Source organism: Symphalangus syndactylus, chromosome 19, assembly GCF_028878055.3.
Source record: "Symphalangus syndactylus isolate Jambi chromosome 19, NHGRI_mSymSyn1-v2.1_pri, whole genome shotgun sequence".
NCBI lineage: Eukaryota > Metazoa > Chordata > Mammalia > Primates > Hylobatidae > Symphalangus > Symphalangus syndactylus.
Window position 1 is genome coordinate 30361785 of NC_072434.2, and position 19437 is coordinate 30381221.

General features: G+C 35.4%; 1 long non-coding RNA gene across 1 annotated transcript; it reads left to right on the forward strand.

Annotated features, from left to right (window-relative positions):
• Nucleotides 1-784: 784 nt before the first annotated feature.
• On the forward strand, nucleotides 785-6360 carry LOC129458316 (uncharacterized). The gene is made up of 3 exons (XR_008649563.2): nucleotides 785-863; nucleotides 3521-3637; nucleotides 5834-6360. It is a non-coding gene; the product is annotated as an uncharacterized lncRNA (long non-coding RNA).
• Nucleotides 6361-19437: the final 13077 nt, after the last annotated feature.

Sequence of the window (19437 nt, forward strand, 5' to 3'; positions counted from 1 at the left end):
TTTCATTCTTTAGCTCATGAAAAGAAAAAGTCTAAAAATTACTACTCTGAATTTCTACTTGAGAATTTTTTGTCATGATGAGAAAAACCTTTTGATCTTCATATTCTTACAGTTATGATCACACAATGTTTTCTTCTGCATTCTACTTAGTCAACCATAATAGCAGCATACTTAATCTTATTCAGGAAAACTGTAAAAATGTTAAATTATTTGCAAGCATTGCAGCTTTATTTAATTAAAATCTCACTTCACTTTTAGAATATTATAAGGAAATGTGAGGTGAAGGCAGTTTATAGAAATTCAGCATACTAAATATTATCAAGGAGCGGGATCTAGTTCTTGATCTCATACTGCGATAAACTCACATTGACTGGGTTTCCATACTTTATTAATTACTATTCTCATGAAACAGTTTTTGTTTGGACAGAGATGTTAACCTGTATATTAGTTATGGCGTCATACCTGTTTGTGTGTCTCATTGGTGCATAATCTTTCAATTAGTTAAAATTTAGTGTATATAATTTCTTCAAATGGTCATTGTAAAATAAATAGAAGCCCACAGTGTGAGGATATCTGGATTGTGTAGATACTGTGAAGGCTTTCTATCTGAAAAGAAACTCTGTTCTGATAGTCTTATACAAACAAACCAAAGCTCATTTAATTTGTAAAATAATAGACAACTGATAAAATTTATAATAGTAGTAGAAGTTGTAGTAATAGTTATCAAAATATCTTATATTTTATTAATAGTTTAATATAAATATGTATATGTATGTCTTTACAGATATGAAGATTTCATGATAATTAAGTCAATGTTTATTGATGACCCAGGTATTCAGAAGGGGAGAGGAACCCAAGAACTGGTGAGCTGCACTGAACACTGCCATGAAGTTAATTTCCACTCTTAACTCTGATAGTACTGGTCTAATTTTGTTTTCTCACTCAGATTTTTATTTACCCAATATTAAACGGGGAAATTTTTGCCCTGAATGTTTTGAGAGAGTATATAGCCTAAGAATCAGGCTCTATAGCAGATGGGTCAAAAAACCAGAGGTCCCTCTGAAGGGAAAACAAACAGACAAACAAAAGACAAACAAACAAACAAAACCAACAAACAAAAACACGTGTGGTTGAAGTAACGGGATGAGGGATTCTGAAGGATAGGAAGCTGTAGTTTATTATTTCTTAGGAAGAACTGTTAGGTTATGACAAAGTCCAGGGTGTGGTCATGGAAAACGGTGAATAAGTAGAAAGGAAGTGAAGTTGTCTGGAAACAAGTAACTAAGATGATGAGAGGTGTTGAAGAGCTATAGACATGAACACTGTAGGCACCTAAGATGGTGTCACGATTGAAAGAAGAAAGGACATAAGGAACAAGGATTTGAGTCTTAAGAGCCTCAAATGCCATGTTCAAGCAAGAATTACATTCAATGTCTCTCTTTGTTCTAGATGAACATAGACTGCATTAGATACCAACCCTGACTATTTAAGTCTGCAATTTAAGTGAAATATATCAATTCGTCTTCCTAAAAAAAGAATTGGACTCTATAATATTGAAAATAATATTTACATAAAAGGAAGAAAGCAAAATAAATTATTTATTGAGGTCAAAATGAAGTGACATATTAAAGTTTCAACATAAAATGTTAATTATTTTCTTAAAAGCCTCAGTTACATTTCATGAAAAAGACATTGTAAAAATGAGAGCCTACATCAAGATTTTCCAAGTTAAAAAAAGCAACCTTAAGACAAAAGCACCTTAGAGGCTTCACTATGGAGAGATGGATAATTCCTATAATGTCAACATGGAATTTAGACTGTAATTGCTTTGCACTTCAAACTATGTGAACAAGTCTGATAAGGAGAGGGAAGTGTATCCTATAGTTTTTTCCTTGATGTGATAACAATGTGTAAATATTTTTACTGTGCTTTATTTTTTTCTGTTTAGACAAAATTAAAAAAACAAAATTAATAAGGTTTAAAGTGGTATAGGAACATAGTTTTTTAGTTCAAATAAGAAATTCTGAGTTAATAATCTGATCCGTTTTCTTACCCTCAGGTGACAAGTTAAAATAAAACCCCAAAGCCTATTCTATTTTTAGATTCTTTAAGACTATTTTGGAATTAATGTAATTTGGGGGTTACTTTTTACTCATGATTATGAAAAAAAGCTAGCAAGTTCACCCTTATCAAGTAAAATGAGGCAAGAGAGCCTGGTGAAATCCTGTTTTTACAATTATCATACATTAAGTAATTATGGTTTGGGACATAATTCTTTTCAATATTCATACCTCTTTGGAACTTGTAATGCTCAGTGCTTGCTTTGAAGTTAAGAAAGCTCTGGGTTCAGTTAAGATGCCTAAAAAGTACTGTGAAAGTGTTAAATCAGAACAAAATTGGTGATAAAAGGGAAAGCAATAATAGGAAATATTCATTTTGTTTTGAAAGGTGCCCAGACAGTCATGTCAGGACAGCTAATATGCAACTGGTTTTGTATTCATGCTGTTCAATTACATGTGGGATCATGAAAAATTCCCACTGGCTCTGCTACATTTCTTTCCTATTATTGTTCTTATTTTAGAACTTTGGTTTCACTTTTAAAAAATGCATGAAATGCCCGTCTCAGAGCAAACTATCACACCCCACGTGTCTTCTATTGAAACAGCCGCAATTTACAGCATCTATAGATAAAGAGGTCAATTTGTTTTATATAATGTGCTATTATTCAGGAAATACCCTTGATTTTTAGATTCAGAACTTGAGGTTTCAAATATTTGCTGTTCACCTAATAGTGTACCCTGGATATATAACTGTCACCTGTTCCTGGAGTCACTGCTGCCTTCTGGGTCCCCTGCTCATCATCTCCTGTATTCTCTTTCACCCATCTTCTCCCCGGAATGTCGGTCCTGTCACTCCTGCATGCCACTCTTAACTACCAAGTGGATTGGAGAGAGTGCTTTCCTTGTTAATGTGGAGATTCACACACCTTATAGAGAGATGCTAAATATAGATTAGCACTTACATTATGCTTTCTTCTTGATATAGCAGAAGAATTAAAAGTTCACAAGAGAAAATTTTCAAGAGAGAAACAAAATATGAACACTAGGCACTTGTCTAAAATGTTTTGTGTCTGGAATATTTCATATTTGCAATTTTGTTCTCTCTTCTCAGGGATCTCTTGTCACTGAGATGAGTATTCTATATGAATGTTTTGCTTGAGTTAGCTAATATAATTATTTATTTACTAATTCTTATTTTATGAAAATTTCAAAGTGACATAAGTAATTAGCACAACAAATGTGAAGCATGCAGGTAGAGTGCACGACATACTAACTGTCTTAGCTGAAATTCTAGATCTTTCTGTGTAGCTGAAATTCTAGACCTTTCTGTGTCTTAAGTTTGTTTGTTTAATGTGAATGTATTGGTAACTACTAAAAAGCCTAACTAGTAATTGTTAAATAGTGACTGGATTTGTTCATATACATTGATCGCATTCTCTGAATGTTAAAAATTCCTACAGCTAAAGGAAAAATCCAAGTAGCTATTCCACTATTATCCCATGGAAGGTGAGATGAACCCCTGATACCAAATTTGGTCTGGATATTGAGACTAATGACACCACACACACACTACGAAGGTATGTAGAGCTGTGCTACTTTCCTAAGGAGGATTTCTGGTGAAGGCAGCACAGGCTCCAAAGCTGGTCTGAGAGAAGGGACAGGCCAGGGTTTTTTATTTTTACTGTGCTTTGAGGGTAGGCGAAGTTTCCCAGGTTAAGTGGGGCCTTACATAGTTGGAACTTTCTACTGTCACTAAAGGAGGGAACCCACCTGGCCTTCTTATGGTCTGCCCAGATAATGCAGCAAGAGAGAAAATGGAAGAGATGGGATCTAAAGCTGTCTGAGGTCAAGCACCAAAAATGGAGTCAAACTCTAAAATGACCTTTCTAAAACCAGTCCCTTGGCAATGTCTCTTATCTCGGCCTGCACTGTCATCTTTAATTCTCTATCACCTTAGGCTGCTTTATTCATTGATTTTCATGGTGCAGGTCCAATCGATCAACATACAAGTGAGCCTTGGTTCATTATTTGCCTCTTCCAGCTGAAACTGTAGTCTCCCCAAAGCAAAGGTTATGCCCGTTAATTTACTGTTGTATCCTCAGCATCCAGATACTGTGGGAAGAAAAATAGGCAGGTGATAATTTTTTTAAAATGTCTATCAGGTTTACTAGACTATAAGCCCCGTGAAGGCAAGACTATGCCAGTTTCAGCCATGGTTGATTGCAGTGACTCAGAGAGATGCTTCACACCTCAGTAAATATTGGTGGAAAGAATTCATTCTTTCAGTTACTTTACTATAGCACTTTAGCATGGCTCTCCTGCATCTTTTACCTTCAATGGAGACGAAGCTATCTTTAGTGAAATCTTGTCTCATTTAAGTTCCGAAATACAGCAAGAACATGTTAACTGAATCTTGTTAATTTTTAATTAAATCCTGTTGATTTGTTTAAAAGTTTGGGCAGAGCAGCAACTTTATCAAAAAAGTAAAAATTGGGAACTCACTTCCAATGAGGAAGTGATGCTAAAATTGTAAACAATTTAGGGGCATGTAAACAGGACTGTTCTTTTGTTCACAGAAAGCAACAGGAAATGTCTTAATTCCTGAAAAACTAGGTGAATTTTCAATTTAAAATCAATTATATAAACTACAGGACAGCACAATTGAAGTCAGGGAAAATCTAATAAATAACCTTCTGATAGAATATGTGTGCTTGTAAATAAACCCAAATCCCCCCAACATAAGTGAATAAATGTATAGATGGATAGATAGATAGATAGAGAGATAAAAACAAGTAAATTAGATGTTGCCATGCTTCTCAGTGTAAGCCACGTGAGAATACAAAAGTTATTGCCTTAGGACTAAACAATACTTTTTTGATTTATTAAATGTTCTAAGACTTAGGCTGGTTAATTTTAGTTCTTCTAAAATGTTCAGTTCACTCTCATTTAGTAACTGTTATTACAAAAGTGTCTGATATTCTGCAACTGTGTAATTATTTGGCTGACAAACTCCAAGATTGACTGCAATGCTGTCCCAGCCTCGAAAAAGTGGCTTAGCTCATACTCCTTCCTGGTGTCCAAACCTTAGGTTTGCTTTCATCTGCCTGCTTTTTACTAGCAAAGGAAGGTGGAACGCTAGAGCTTTTTCAGAGTAGTCTGTTGCTCAGCAACCAGGCTTGTCCTCTTAGGAAACAGGTCAGGAAAAAGGAAGAGAGATGAGGGGGTTATTAAATGTTTGTCTGCCATCTCTGATAAAGCAGATATCCTCTGAATGGAAATTGTTACAGACGTATCTCCAGCTCACGGGGAAACAAATTAATCTCATTAGGCAAGGGGTTAATATCTATTTGCTAGAAATACTGTTACACCATCACCTGGTGGGAAGTTTTAGTAGCTGTCAATATTATAGCATGGTAAGATAAACAGCATTATATTTGGTAAGGTCCAGAATTTTAGTATAGTATGACTATCATCTCAAGGTCAAAGAAAAATCATTCCAGAATGACAAGAAAAAATGTTTTATTTTATACAGTAGACATTATTTAGTCATTCAGGACACTTTAAATGTCATAACAAAATCTATGTTCTTTTTAATGACAAAAACTTCCTGAAACATCTTTCTTCCATTTCTTACTTAAAAATACTGATTGATAGTATTTCTCAGGAAATATTCTAAATACAAAACTGCATTGCAGAATCATGAATACCTCTAATTACAATTTTTGAGACGGGAAGATGCTTCTTTTAAATAAAATTTTCTTTTTTATTGTTAGGACTCTGAAAACGATACCGCAAAGTATGATGCTTTGGCCTGATGAGGACTTTGAGCTGAAGGACATTGGAAGGGCCTCAGAAGTGAAGTCTCTTTCTGATTCTTTCTGGCCTTTCTTTCTCCTGCTCCTCTTCCTTCCCCAAGGAAAGCCATAGAAACTGGAAATATTACTCTCTCCTTCCCCCACCTTTCTGTGTAGGAGCTGGCCATAAAGAAATGATCTGACCTACCTTGTTTGCTGGTAGATTATAAGACCCTCATTCCAGAAGGGTCTTACCTTATACCTGGGAGCAAGAAATGCCACACAAAGAGGCCAAGAAGAATCTGAACCGAAGGCCTTGCGGGGTTTTCTGCCTCAGTCTGTTCCTTTAGCTCATATCCTTTTGTCCAATCATATTTGCACATGGCTGTCCATTCTTCATCAAACCTAAGAGTAAAAATAGACATTTTTCCTTAAGTCTTTGGGTCTTCATTTCAGAAGGCTTCTGTGTCAAGAAAACATTTTGAATAAATACATTTGTTATTCTTTTCTCTTGTTAATCCATCTTTTCTTACAGGAGTGTCAGCTGTGACCCCTATGATGGGTAAAGAAAGGTATCACACCTTTCTGCCCCTACAACACAACATATTCCATGATGTGAGCTTGTGTTAACTACATGGCATTTGGCAGATTTATAACCCTAAGGAATTAAAAATAAGAACAACATATGGGAAAATAGAGACTGTGGAAAAAGGAAACTATGATTCTTTAAAAGCCCTCTCTTGATACTTTTCTTAAATCAGATTTTCTTTATGTGTACACACACACATACACACACAGACACATCTCAGATGGCATAATTATACACACTAAAAATCAACATTTATTTCCTATATTACTTGACTGGCACACTGTTTAAAAGAGACAGTATGTTACTTCAGTTATTTTTCAGTTAAGTTCTTTTTAGTACTGTTAGAAAAGTAGAGCTTATCAGTTTTAAGCTCAGGGCCAGAAATGAATATAAAGTTTTAGTCAAGCAAGATGAATAAGCTCTTGAGATATGCTATATAATGTTGTAATATAGTCAAGAATAATGTATTCTACACTTAAACATTTAGGAAGGTAGATCTTATGTTGAGTTACCATAATAAAATAACAAAATAAAATAAAATGTAGGGGATAGTTAATGGAAGGTGGAATTTCCTCACAGGGAATAGCAAAGAGTCTACCCAGGACACTGTGGGTATTTATAAATATGTCTTGGTATCTCTGCCAGAGTCTAAAACTAGGTCTATGCATCTCTTTGTTTACAATTCATTTACTATTCAGCTTTTAAAAGGCTAACAAGAAATATGAATAAATTAATTTAGCAATGATTTACTGCCTTTAATCTTGTTTTCTCAGTACACAATCTATTGGCTTTGAGAATTGAAGACAGCTAAGCAATTTAAAACCAATAGAAAAATATGGAGTGAGATTCAGCCCTTTCATATTCAGGATGAACTCAATATATTACAAATCCAAAAATCAACCTCTATTTTACTTTGTCTTCTATAAAATGGGGTTTTAACATCATCTTACATCTTTAATGAAGTCTTGGAGTGCTATTGAGATCTTACCTTTGAAATCTTTTAGATCTTAGTTATAGCTAGTTATGTTATAATTAAGAATAATATTGTTCCATGACCAAAAGTTAATAATTTTACTCTCTAGGTATCACTATATAATACACTCACATTTATATTTACATACAGATTTTATGTATTTTGTAGTTTAGCTTAAGTAGTTATGATTTTTAATAATGGAAATTTTTTTATCACAAACACATGTGTGTTTGTTTGTATCTATCTATCTATCTATCTATCTATCTATCTATCTATCTATCTATGTATGTATCTATCTATCTATCTATCTATCTATCTATCTATCTATCTATCTATCTATCTATCTATCTATCGTCTATCCGCCATGATCCTGTAGATTTAGCTCAACTGGTTATAATTGTTATACTTTTGGTTAATATCTCTATCTCTATATTTATATTTAGAACTGGAACATTTCCAGTCACATCATTTTTACTCCTACCTTTTAGGTCTCGTACTTGCAGTAAAACCCCTGATAATCAGAGAGCAGAGGCATGCTATCCACTTCCAAGACCATTATATGACCCCCTGTATTATTGCTTAACCTTTACCACTAAAGTATAGAGAGGCCACATTCTACGTGGGGGATGGCATTCCTCATAACTCCCAAAATTTGACTGATTTTCCGTAGATATTTATATTTTAACATGATCTGGTTGAATTTAGCTGGGGAACAAAAATGGCAAAAATATGTTTATATTATTTAGGCACAATGGACTTTTTAAAAAAATAAAACAAGGCAAAGTCAGCTAACTTTTGCAGCAATTTTGAACCTATGGAATCTCTTGCTTTATGAGTTTTCTTCACAACTGTAATAGACTAGCAGTGTATCAAACAGTTTGCATTTAAACGTGATAATAAGGAGAAAGAGATTCTTTAAAATATAAAGCTCAGATCGAGAATAAATTGTACATGCAAATGTGCTGATTTATATGCAGAGGATGAATTCTAACAGTGGGGCAAGTAAAGAAATTAAGGCTAATGCTTTTCCTGAGTGCCCAGTAATGTTGAAATACAATCGAATACCTATAGAAATGAGTGTGACATCCAAATGGTTACCAAATGAATATATTATTCTCTGTGATGTTTCACTGAATTCTAAACGAGTTCAGAATGATAACATACCAAGAGGTGCTGAAGTACTTCAGACACACTCAGTCAAATGTGTGTGTGGTTAAATAAAACTCCACGGAATGTTCCTTACATAAAATTAGTTTTTCCTATTCAGAGGGAAAGTAGAGCAATTTATTTTTTCCTTATAGTCTCATCACAAGTAGAAGTTTAATAAACTCGCTTTTGTTTTTAGAGAAACTTGCAATTTGAAAGTTACTTTGCAATACTTTGGAACCATAATGCACTAAACTTGTGATCTTGCCTTTAGTGTGCCCTACAGCATTAAGTATGAAGATACCCTTCTAAACTCCAGTTTTTCAAGCTGTAAAATGCGATGAAGCTTAGATTGTTGGGCAATTGAAGATATAACAAAAACATTTGTAAAGCGAGTGGTATGGGTATTATTGAACCAATTCATGGTTGTTGTTACTCTTATTCAATTGGGTCTCCCAAGGATCCAGTGCTCTAGGACTTGGCTTTCCAGACTTACTCCATAGTACAAATGCCTTGAATTGCTGTTCTTCCCATGCTTGAACCCCTCCCATGCTCTTCCATGCCCCCATTTTATCCTACTCCCTATTTCATTTCCATGTGTTAGCCCACTGAGACTCTTTACATTCTTCCTACAATCAAGTCCTTTGCTTCAGAGTCTTTTATATCAGCTGTCTCTTGATCTTCAAATGGTCAAGCCCTTCTTGTGTTCTTTTTTTAAAAAAAAAAAATTATTTTACTTTAGTTTCCAGGATACCTGTGTAGAACATGCAGGTTTGTTACAAAGTCTGGCAAAGCTGTGGAGAAAGAGGAATGCTTTTACACTGTTGGTGGGAATGTAAATTAGTTCAACCATTGTAGAAGACAGCGTGGTGACTCCTCAAGCATCTAGAACCAGAAATATCATTTGACCCAGCAATCCCATTACTGGGTATATACTCAAAGGAGTATAAATCATTCTATTATGAAGATACATGCACAGCGATGTTTATTGCAGCACTATTCACAATAGCAAAGATATCAAACCAATCCAAATGCTCATCAATGATAGACTGGATAAAGAAAATGTGGTACATATACACCATGGAATACTATGCAGCCATAAAAAGGAATGAGATTATGTCCTTTGCAGGGACATGGATGAAGCTGCAAGTGCTCTTGGTTTAAATATCTTACCCACTGCTAGGTCTTCCCTGAGTAACCAATCTAATTATAAAATTATGAAAATATTTTCTATCAAATCATCCTATTTTAATTGTCTTCTAGCAATTATCATTTCTTAAAATATTTTTGTTTGCTGCATTGATTGACTCTTTTTCCCTCCGATAGAATGTAAGCTCCATGAAAGCAGGGCTTGGTTAATCTTGTTCACTTCTGTATCTGTTCTACCTGCTATGGTGATGGAACATACAAGATACTCAGCGCACATTTGTTGGGATGAATACATTTCTAATGTAAGGTGGCTGTGATGTTAAATTTGCATTGTCTAAGTGTATGGAAAATTCTCTCCTCTGTGCAGACAGTAATCCCTTACCTATCTGAGGTAGGTATTTCAGTTTTCTTTAGGATATTCTGAGGACATTTTGCTGTCAACTGGAATTTGAATGCTAATACTCTTCTCCTTTTTCTCCTCCTTCTCTTTCTTTTTTTTCATTTTCTCAGTGACGCATGACCAGATTTACTTTAGTATGTCATGAAACTCAACTGAAATTTCCCCATTCAGTGTTAGTGTAGAATATAAGTAGCCTGAGATTCCAGTCAACAAAGAATAAATTTTAAAATATGATGCTGTGACTTCAGGTTTCTGTGCAGGGGTCTTAACAAAAGTATTGAGCTTCATGTCTCTGCACTGAAGAAGACAGCATCATCGAATAAAAAGAGAAAAATCATTTTCAGCAGACCTTTAATGACCTCTGTCTTTTTAAAGGGACACATGAAAGCTGTCCAAATAAATGACGTGGGCCCTTCACCAGTCATAGTTTTCAGAATGTGGTAGTGGAAATCTGCCAAAATCCTCAAACTGAATAAGGAGAGCTGTTTACCTGAAACAAGCATTTTATTTTATTCTCTGAATTTCAACTGATTGACTTCCAAGAACAACTGATTCAGATAATCACATATTATTAAAACTTCATATTGAATATAAATCAAAAAGTATCTGGTATTTGCTAATGAGCGAAAGCGATCTCCCCACTCTTTTTCCTTTCAATAAAAAGTTAGAGAGGCACTGTACGAGTGGTCTGCCCTGAGAGCCTTCTTGCTCTCTCCATTCTGCTCTCAGCCTCCACACAATTCTTAAAGAGTTTCGCCTCCCAATGAATGATAGATACTCTGTTCTTCTTCTCTCCTGTGCTTTCTCTCCCCTGTGATGTTAAAATCCTTTTTTCTTTGGATATGCTTCTTCCACTGCAGAGTGGAGGGATGTGATAGCTTCCAAAATTATGGAACTAGAACATGTCTGCCATAATCTACCCCTGCTTCCGTTAATAATTTTTTTTTTTTTGGTTCTCGTGATGACAGTTAAACCCCTAAGAAACAGAAAGCAGACATGTTCTATCCTCTTCAAGAACTATTTTCTGATCCCTTGTGTTATCTGCTCAGTGCCCATCACTACAATATAGAGATGCCACAATGTATGTGAAGAATGGCGTTCCTCAAGACCCACCTGCTAAATAAATCACACCAAACAAGTTTAATAGTAGTAAGTTAATTTTTTCATTTTTTTAAATTTAAGATTCAGGAGGTACATGTGCAGGTCAGTTTGGGCTTCTACCGATACCATCGTCCAAGTAGTGAACATAACACCTGACAAATAGCTTTTCAACCCTTCATCCCTCTGTCCCTCCCTCCCCACTTTTTGAATTCCCAGTGTTTATTTTTCCCATCTTTGTGTCTGCGTGGACCCAGTGTTTAGTATCCACTTATTAATGAGAATATGTGCTATTTGGTTCTCTGTTTCATTGTTAATTTGCCCAGGATAATGTCCTGGAGCTGCATTCACGTTGGTACAAAGGCCATGATTTTATTCTTTTTGTAGCTGCATGGTATTCCGTGGTGTATGTGTACCACATTTTCTTATCCAAGCTACCGTTAATGGGTACCTGAGTTTATTCCGTGTCTTTGCTATTGTGAATAGCGCTCTGATAAACATACAAGTGCATGTGTCCTTTTGGTAGCACTATTTATTTTCCTTTGGGTATATGACCAGTAATGATATTGCTGGGTGGAATAGTAATTCTATTTTTAGTTCTCTGAGAATCTCCAAACTGCTTTCTACAGTGGCTGAACTAATTTACGATCCCACCAACAGAATCTAAGCGGTCCTTCTTTTTCTCTGCAAGCTTGCCAACATCTGTTTTTTTTTTTTTTTGTTAATTTTTTATTAGTAGCCATCCTGACTGGTGTGAGATGGTATCTCATTGTGGTTTTGATTTGCATTTGTGTTTTTGTATGTTTGCTGTCTGCTCCTATGCCTTCTTTTGAGAAGTTACTGTTCATATCCTTTGATGGGATCATTTTAAATGGGATAATTTGTGTTTTCTTTTATTTTCTTGTTAACTTCTTTAAGTACTTTATAAATTCTGGACATTAGTCCTTTGTCAGATGCATGGTTTGCAAATATTCTCTCCCATTCTGTAGGTTGTCCGTTTACTCTGTTGATTGTTTCTTTTGGCAATATATTCTACTAAAATAAAAAAAAATGAGTTGGGCATGGTGGCATGTGCCTGTAGTCTCAGCTACTTGGGAGGCTGAGGCAGAAGCTCCTGCTTAATTAGATTCCAATTTTTTTTTGTTCGTTTTTGTTGCATTTGCTTTTGAGGAGTTGGTCATAAATTATTTGGCTAGGCCAATATCTGGAAGAGTATTTCCTAGATTTTCTTCTAGGGCATTATAGTTTGAGGTCTTATATTTAACTCTTTAATCCGCCTTGGGTTCATTTTTGTATAAGGTGAGAGCTACGGGTCCAGTTTCACTCACTCTCCTTCATATGGTTAGCCAGTTTCCCAGTATCATTTGTTGAATGGTGTTATTTTTGTCAACTTTGTTAAACGGTGTTGTTTATTTTTGTCAACTTTGTTAAAGATCAGTTGGTTGTACGTGTGTGTCTTTTTTTTTTTTTTTTTTTTTTCAGGGATCTGTATTCTGTTCAGTGTCTGTCTATTTTTGTACCGGTGCCATGCTGCTGTGGTTAGCGTACCCTTGTAGTATAGCTTGAAGTTAGATAATGTGACGCCTCTGGCTTTATTCTTTTTGCTTAAAATCGCCTTGGCTATTTGGGGCCTTGGTTGATTTTATATGAATGCTAGAATAGTTTAGAAAACAGGAAGAGAACACAGACCAAATCTGGATCCCCAGATCTACTGAAACAAAGGGCAGGGATTTGTTAAGAGCTAGGGTGGAGGAAGGTAAAAGTCATCTGTGGTTGCTAATTGACCTTACCAAGTGGAAAATAAAGTTTTCCTTGTCTTTGTGATAGGAGGTAATTTTACAACTTGGAACAAGGTGCCCACCAACATTAGGCTCCTACCCTCCCATAGAGACTGGGAAGTGAAGGCGCTATCTTCTTTAATGATTACATTTCAAAGGGATGGCCCCCAGGTCCTTGAGAAAGACATTCTTGGGTTGTAAAACTGACCAGAGGCAGTCAGGCATGGTGGCTCATGCCTGTAATCCCAGCGTTTTGGGAGGCTGTAGGCGGGCAAATCACGAGGTCAGGAAATCAAGACAATCTTGGCTAACATGGTGAAAACCCATCTCTACTAAAATACAAAAAAAAAAAAAAAAATTAGTCGGGCGTGGTGTCATGCCCCTGTAGTCCCAGCTACCCAGGAGGCTGAGGCAGGGGAATCACATGAACCCAGGTGGCGGAGGTTGCAGTGAACCAAGATCCCGCCACTGCACTCCAGCCTGGTGACAGAGCAAGACTCCGTTTCAATAATAAATAAATAAATAAACCAGACAAGAGGCTTTTAAAACATTACCTTCTCAAAGAGGCAGAGAAAGCATTTATAATTACAAGATGTTTTCCAAGTAAATGCTCTAAGAAAAGGGAAGCCAGGGTCTAGAGTCTAAAGTCAAGTGAAGCTGAGGGGAATGTTAAGGCCCTCTTGGTCATCACACATAAAACTAATTTCCCTTAGGACCACCTAAACTTAGGGGCACTTTATAATGAGAGATTGCTTGTATTTTTCCCATTTGCCCTGCTGACGTGTGGTCCTTTTGGCTAGCTTAAAGGTATGCCTGGCCTAATGGTATATTTATTTTCTCATCTTTGTCTCTAAAATGTCACAGAGTGTGCTTTCCTAAGTTAACAGCACAGTGAGTCATGCAGGCTCTTTGACCATCATCATGGTGTTTTTTTTCATATTAATTTGCATTCCAAAGGTATTGATTTTAATCATTTATTTTCCAGCACCAGCACTACCACTTGATGAATCCTTGCATGATATTATTAGAATTTTAAAGAAGATGTAGGTGACTTTATGTTAAAATACTAGCACAGGGGTAATCAAAATCAACTGTAGAAGTTCCTATGTGTGTAAATAACAGCTTGAATCACAAGATACTGTAAAACTTTAGAAGTGGAGATTTCTGTTTACCAACAAAAGTACTTCCTCCATGAGAAGCCTACACTTTAACAGACTTTATAATTCATATGCCTGTCAGCTCTGCAATTTTTTTATTATTAACTGAATCATAAAATTATTTCACATTTGTGTTATTTCAAACTTTCTCATGAAATTGCTTAATGATATTAATCAATAGCAAATTGTGGGGACAAACTTTAATTTGCAAATAGCGAATTTGCACCTTAGTTAGCAATGGCTACAATTTTAGCCAGGTAAATTTTCAAAGAACAGATGATCTAATGGCTTAGGGTCAAGTACATGAATGCTTGATAATATGTACTCACAATAGTTTATAACATTTTTATCTGAGTCATCTTTGCAAATATCAATGTGCCAATAATGATGGTACCTGGGCAATAGTTGGGGGGACTTTACTGTCTTCATTTACCTGCCAAATGTGCAATCAAGATGTTCATCTTTTGGATGGCTATGAAATCTTTTCTTTAATGTTCAGTTATTTCCAATTTTGTGACCACTATTTTATTTCATAGGACATTTTAATTAAATTATTGAATCATAATAATGAGGTATGATGTTACAGTCTATTTAATGAAGGTCTGACATGACTTGAATGGTTCTTGTGTTGTTTAATTGATCGATCATGTCTCCTCAGCACAATAGGTTACAGTTGATATACTTTTTACAGTAGCAGTTATAGCAAACAATGCAGGCATGGACTTCATAAAATATATATAAAGAAAATGAACAATGTCTGCTCTGCACCGAGTTTGGTGATAAAACAGTAGAGTTCTGAACTTGTGACAACTATATGGAACAATGCTTTTGTCAGTAATAAGTATGTTATTTTATTCTTTTAGTTTCAATTAAAAATTTATGAAAGCTATGAAGTATATTGGCATTAAGTATATTTCAAAAATGAGTAGCAATATAAGAAGATGAAAAACAGGAAGTGTTACCAAATTGTTTAACGTGTAGGAAGTTTTAGATCATGGTGAATATTTAATCTGAGTGCAGCCAAATTTTTTGCCATTAGAAGTAGCTTTATTCATTGTAACTCCCTTTTACAACAAGGTTATCATTTAAAAATAAAGGATTTTATTATCTGTCAGAAATACACAAAAATTTGCAGAAGCTGAGGTTAAGGTCAGTGTTAAGGTTAGCTATAGAAGGTGGCACCCCGCATTTTGCTTTTTCCTGGTGATTTGGCATTTAAAAGGACAATTAAGCAATATCTAAATCTTACTCTTTCATGCGTGAGGTATGTATACAATGGGTTTCTCAAATTCAGGTATGAAGTTCCCCATCCACCTCCTCCACACCTCTTCCCCTTCCACTCTCTGTGTTCTGGAAATAACCTGGAAGAGACTCTGGCTCTTCATGAGAAAATTTTAATTATTATTTTTTACACTATTTCCTTTAAAAAATGTAAGCGCATTCTGAATTATCTGGATAATTATGTTGTAACTGCATATAGTTAGGCCTTTTGGGGCCCATATCTGTTTTATTGTTATTATTATTCATTTTGGACAGTGACTCTTAACATAAAATTTGCCATCTTAACTGTTTTTAAGAATACATATACAGTGTTAACTATATGCATATTGGTGTGCAACAGATCTCTTGAACTTTTTCATCCTGAAAAACTAAAAATCTATACCCATTGAAAAAATCCCCTCTGATGGTTGATTTTAGGCATCCGTTCTGCTGGATTAAGGGATACCCAGATAGCTGGTAAGGCATTAATTGTTCTCGATGCTTTGATAGGAGCTGAGCTCATCTCTTTTCTGCTGAAAGGCAGGCCCAGGTGTTTGTCTTTTGGTGAGTATGAGAGGCTGCCCCAGGTGTGTCTATGAGGGTGTTTCTGGAGGAGATTGGCAATGGGGAAAATCTGCCCTCAATGTGGGCGGGCACGATCTGTCTGGGGTCCCGGATGGAACAAAAAGGTGGAGAAAGGGCAAATTATTGCTCTGTTTTCCAGAGCCAGAATGCCCTCTCCTGCTCTTGGATTTCAGAACTCCTGACTCTGTTCTTTAGATTCTGGGACTCACAGCAGTGGCCCACTCAGGCCCTTGAGACTTTGGCCTCGGACTAAGAGACCATTGGAATCTCTAGTTCTGAGGCCTTCAGACTTGGATTGAGCCACGCTACTGGCTTCCCTGTTTCTCCGGCTTGCAGACGGCTCACCGTGGGACTTCCCAGTTTCCATAATTGGGTGAGCCAATTCCTCTAATAAATCCCTTTTCATATATCTCTCTCTACATATAACTTATTCGTTCTGTCTTTCTGAAGAAGCCTGATTAAAACATCCTCCTTTCCAATTTCCTGCCAGCACTTCCTGGCACACACTGTTCTACTTTCTGTTTCTAAGAGTTCAACTATTTCAGATACTTCATATAAGTAGAATCATACAGTACAGTCATATGCCTCATAACTATGTTTTAAGCAATGCCACACTGTAATCTTAAGGGACCATGTTTATGTGATATATATATATATATATGCTCTCTCTCTGTATATTTATATATTTTATATATATGTGTAAACCATGGTCCCTTAAGATTATAATGGAGCTAAAAATGAATGCCTAGTGATGTCATAGCTGTCATAATTTTACAGTACAATGCACTACTTATATGTTTGCAGTGATGCTGGTGTAAATGAACCTGTTTTGATTACTGTAGTTTTATCATATGTTTTAAAATCAGGAAGTTTGAGGCCTCAAGCTTTTCTTTTGTTTCTCAGGATTGTTTTGGTTATTCAGGGTCCTTTGGAATTCCATATGAATTTAATGATTTGGTTTTTATTCCTGCAAAATAATGCCATTGGGATTTTGATAGGGATTTCATTGAACCTGTAGATTACTTCAGATAGTATAAATTTTTTACAAATATTAAGTCTTCTAATCCATGAACATGAAATGGCTTTCCATTTATTTGTGTCTTTAATTTTCTAGGAGCATTTTTTAGTTTTCAGTGTGCAAGTTTTTTGCTTCCTTGGTTAAGCTTATTACTAGATATTTTATTCTTTTTGATGCTATTATAAATGAAATTATTTCTTAATTTTCTTTTTGAATTGTTTGTTAGTGTATTAAAAACACACTAATTTTTGTGTATCAATTTTGCATCTGACAACTTTATTGAATACTTTTATTAGTCTTAACAATTTTCTGTTTGGGGGGTTGGAATTTTTAAAAAATATATAAATAATGTAATCTGCAAATAGATAATTTTGCTTCTTCCTTTCTTATTTAGGTGACTTTAATTTCTTTTTCTTCCCTAATTATTCTGATTAGGATTTCTAGCACTTGATAAGTAGAAGTGATGAGAGTGGGCATCCTTTCCTTGTTGCTGACCTTAGATGAAAAGCTTTCAGTTTTCACCATGAGTGTGGTGTTAGGCCCTTGGCTTTTGATACATAGCCTTTACTATGTTGAGGTAATTTCCTTCTGTTTCTTGTTTCATTAGTTTTCTTTATCTTTTTTAATTATAAAAGGGTGCCAGATTTTGTCAAATGCTTTTTCTTCATCAATTGAGATGGCATGTGATTTTTACATTTCATTCTATTAAAGTGTTGTATTACATTGATGGATTTTTATATGTTGAAACTTGCTTGCATTCCAGGAATAATTTCCACTTGGTCATGATATATAATCCTGTTAATATGCTGTTGCGTTTGGTTTATTAGTATTTTACGGAAGATTTTTTACATCAATATTCATCAGGGATTTTGGTGTGTAATTTTCCTGTAATATCTTTGTCTGGTTTTGGTACTATGGTATTGCTGGCCTCCTAAGATGAGTTCAGAAGTGTTTAATTATCTTCACATTTTTGGAAGAGATTGAAAAGAATTGGTGTTAATTTGCCTTTAAAAGTTTGAAGGAATTCTCCAGTGAAGCCACCTGATCTTTGGATTTTATTCCTTGGGGGGTTTTTGATTACTAATTCAATCTCATTAATTATAGGTCTTTTCAGACTTTTTATTTCTTCATGATTCACTCTTGGCAGGTTGTACATATCTAGGAATTTACCCATTTCTTCTATGTTATCCAATTTGTTGGCATAAAATTGTTATTAGTATAATCATAGTAGTCTCTTATGAACTTTTTTATTTCTGTGACACCAGTCCTAATGTCTCCTCTTTCTGTTTTTATTTGAGTCTTTTGTCTTATGTCTTAGATTGGATAAGGGTTTTCTGATTTTATTAATCTTTTCAAAAAAGAATTGGTTTTCCTCTTTCATCAGTGTTTGAAGTCAAGTCAAGTGAGACAGAAAAGAGTCCTTTGGGAAGCCCCTTGAAGAGCCAGAATATTGGACATACATTCCACTTTTCTCCATCCCTCCTAAGAAGGAAACCGTGCACTGGGTACTTTCTCCCAATCACAGTGGACTTTATCAGCTTCTGTCCACAGTATTACAAGTTCTATAGTTCTCCCATGAGCCACTAGGCTCTCCTTTGTTGTCAGCGCTTCCTGGGCTTCTATAGTATATGAGTTTCCCATTAAGCTGGGCAAGACAGACACCAATCTCTTGGGCAGCTTTCTGAAAAGCCAGAATGTTGGATATACTTTCCATCTTCTCTTTCCCTCCATAGAGAGACGATGAAAGTTGGGATTTTCCTCTCATCCATAAACTGTGCTCTCTTGGGGGACAGGCCGATGCAATCAAAATTAAGTCACTTTTCTTACCTACTTCAATGTGATTAGCCTTGGGTTTGGACTTGCCTTGGATATTATGACGTCTTAATGGGTTTCTGAAGTTCTTAGAAAGGCTTTTCAGACTGTATATTATTGTTAAGTCTTGTTTCTATGGGTTAACAAGACTCAGGGTTTCCTATTCTGCCATCTTGCTGATTTCACCTTCCCATATCTGGTTTTTTACTTAAGATCAAAATGGTTCCAAAGTAGAAGGTCTACAATCCCTTATCTGAAAACCCTAGGGCCAGATATTTTCCATAGCTTTAGATTTGAGAAAGATAACACAGTACATACACTGAAAAGTATATAATTTCTCAAGGGAGGATGGGGAATCACTGAAATCAATAGAAATAAACTTGAATCAAATCAAATTTCTACAATAACATATGTGGCTATTCAAGTAAGTGGGAAATAATGACTATAAATATACTCTTGTTAGATTGTGTCAGGATTTTTTTTAATAAAAATCATTTGGATTTCAAATCATTTTGAGGTGAGAGTGAGGATAAGTAATTGTGAATCAGTAGTACTTCATTTTCATTGACAAATACAGCAATAATACACAGTGTCCTTAATATATAAATGATATGTACA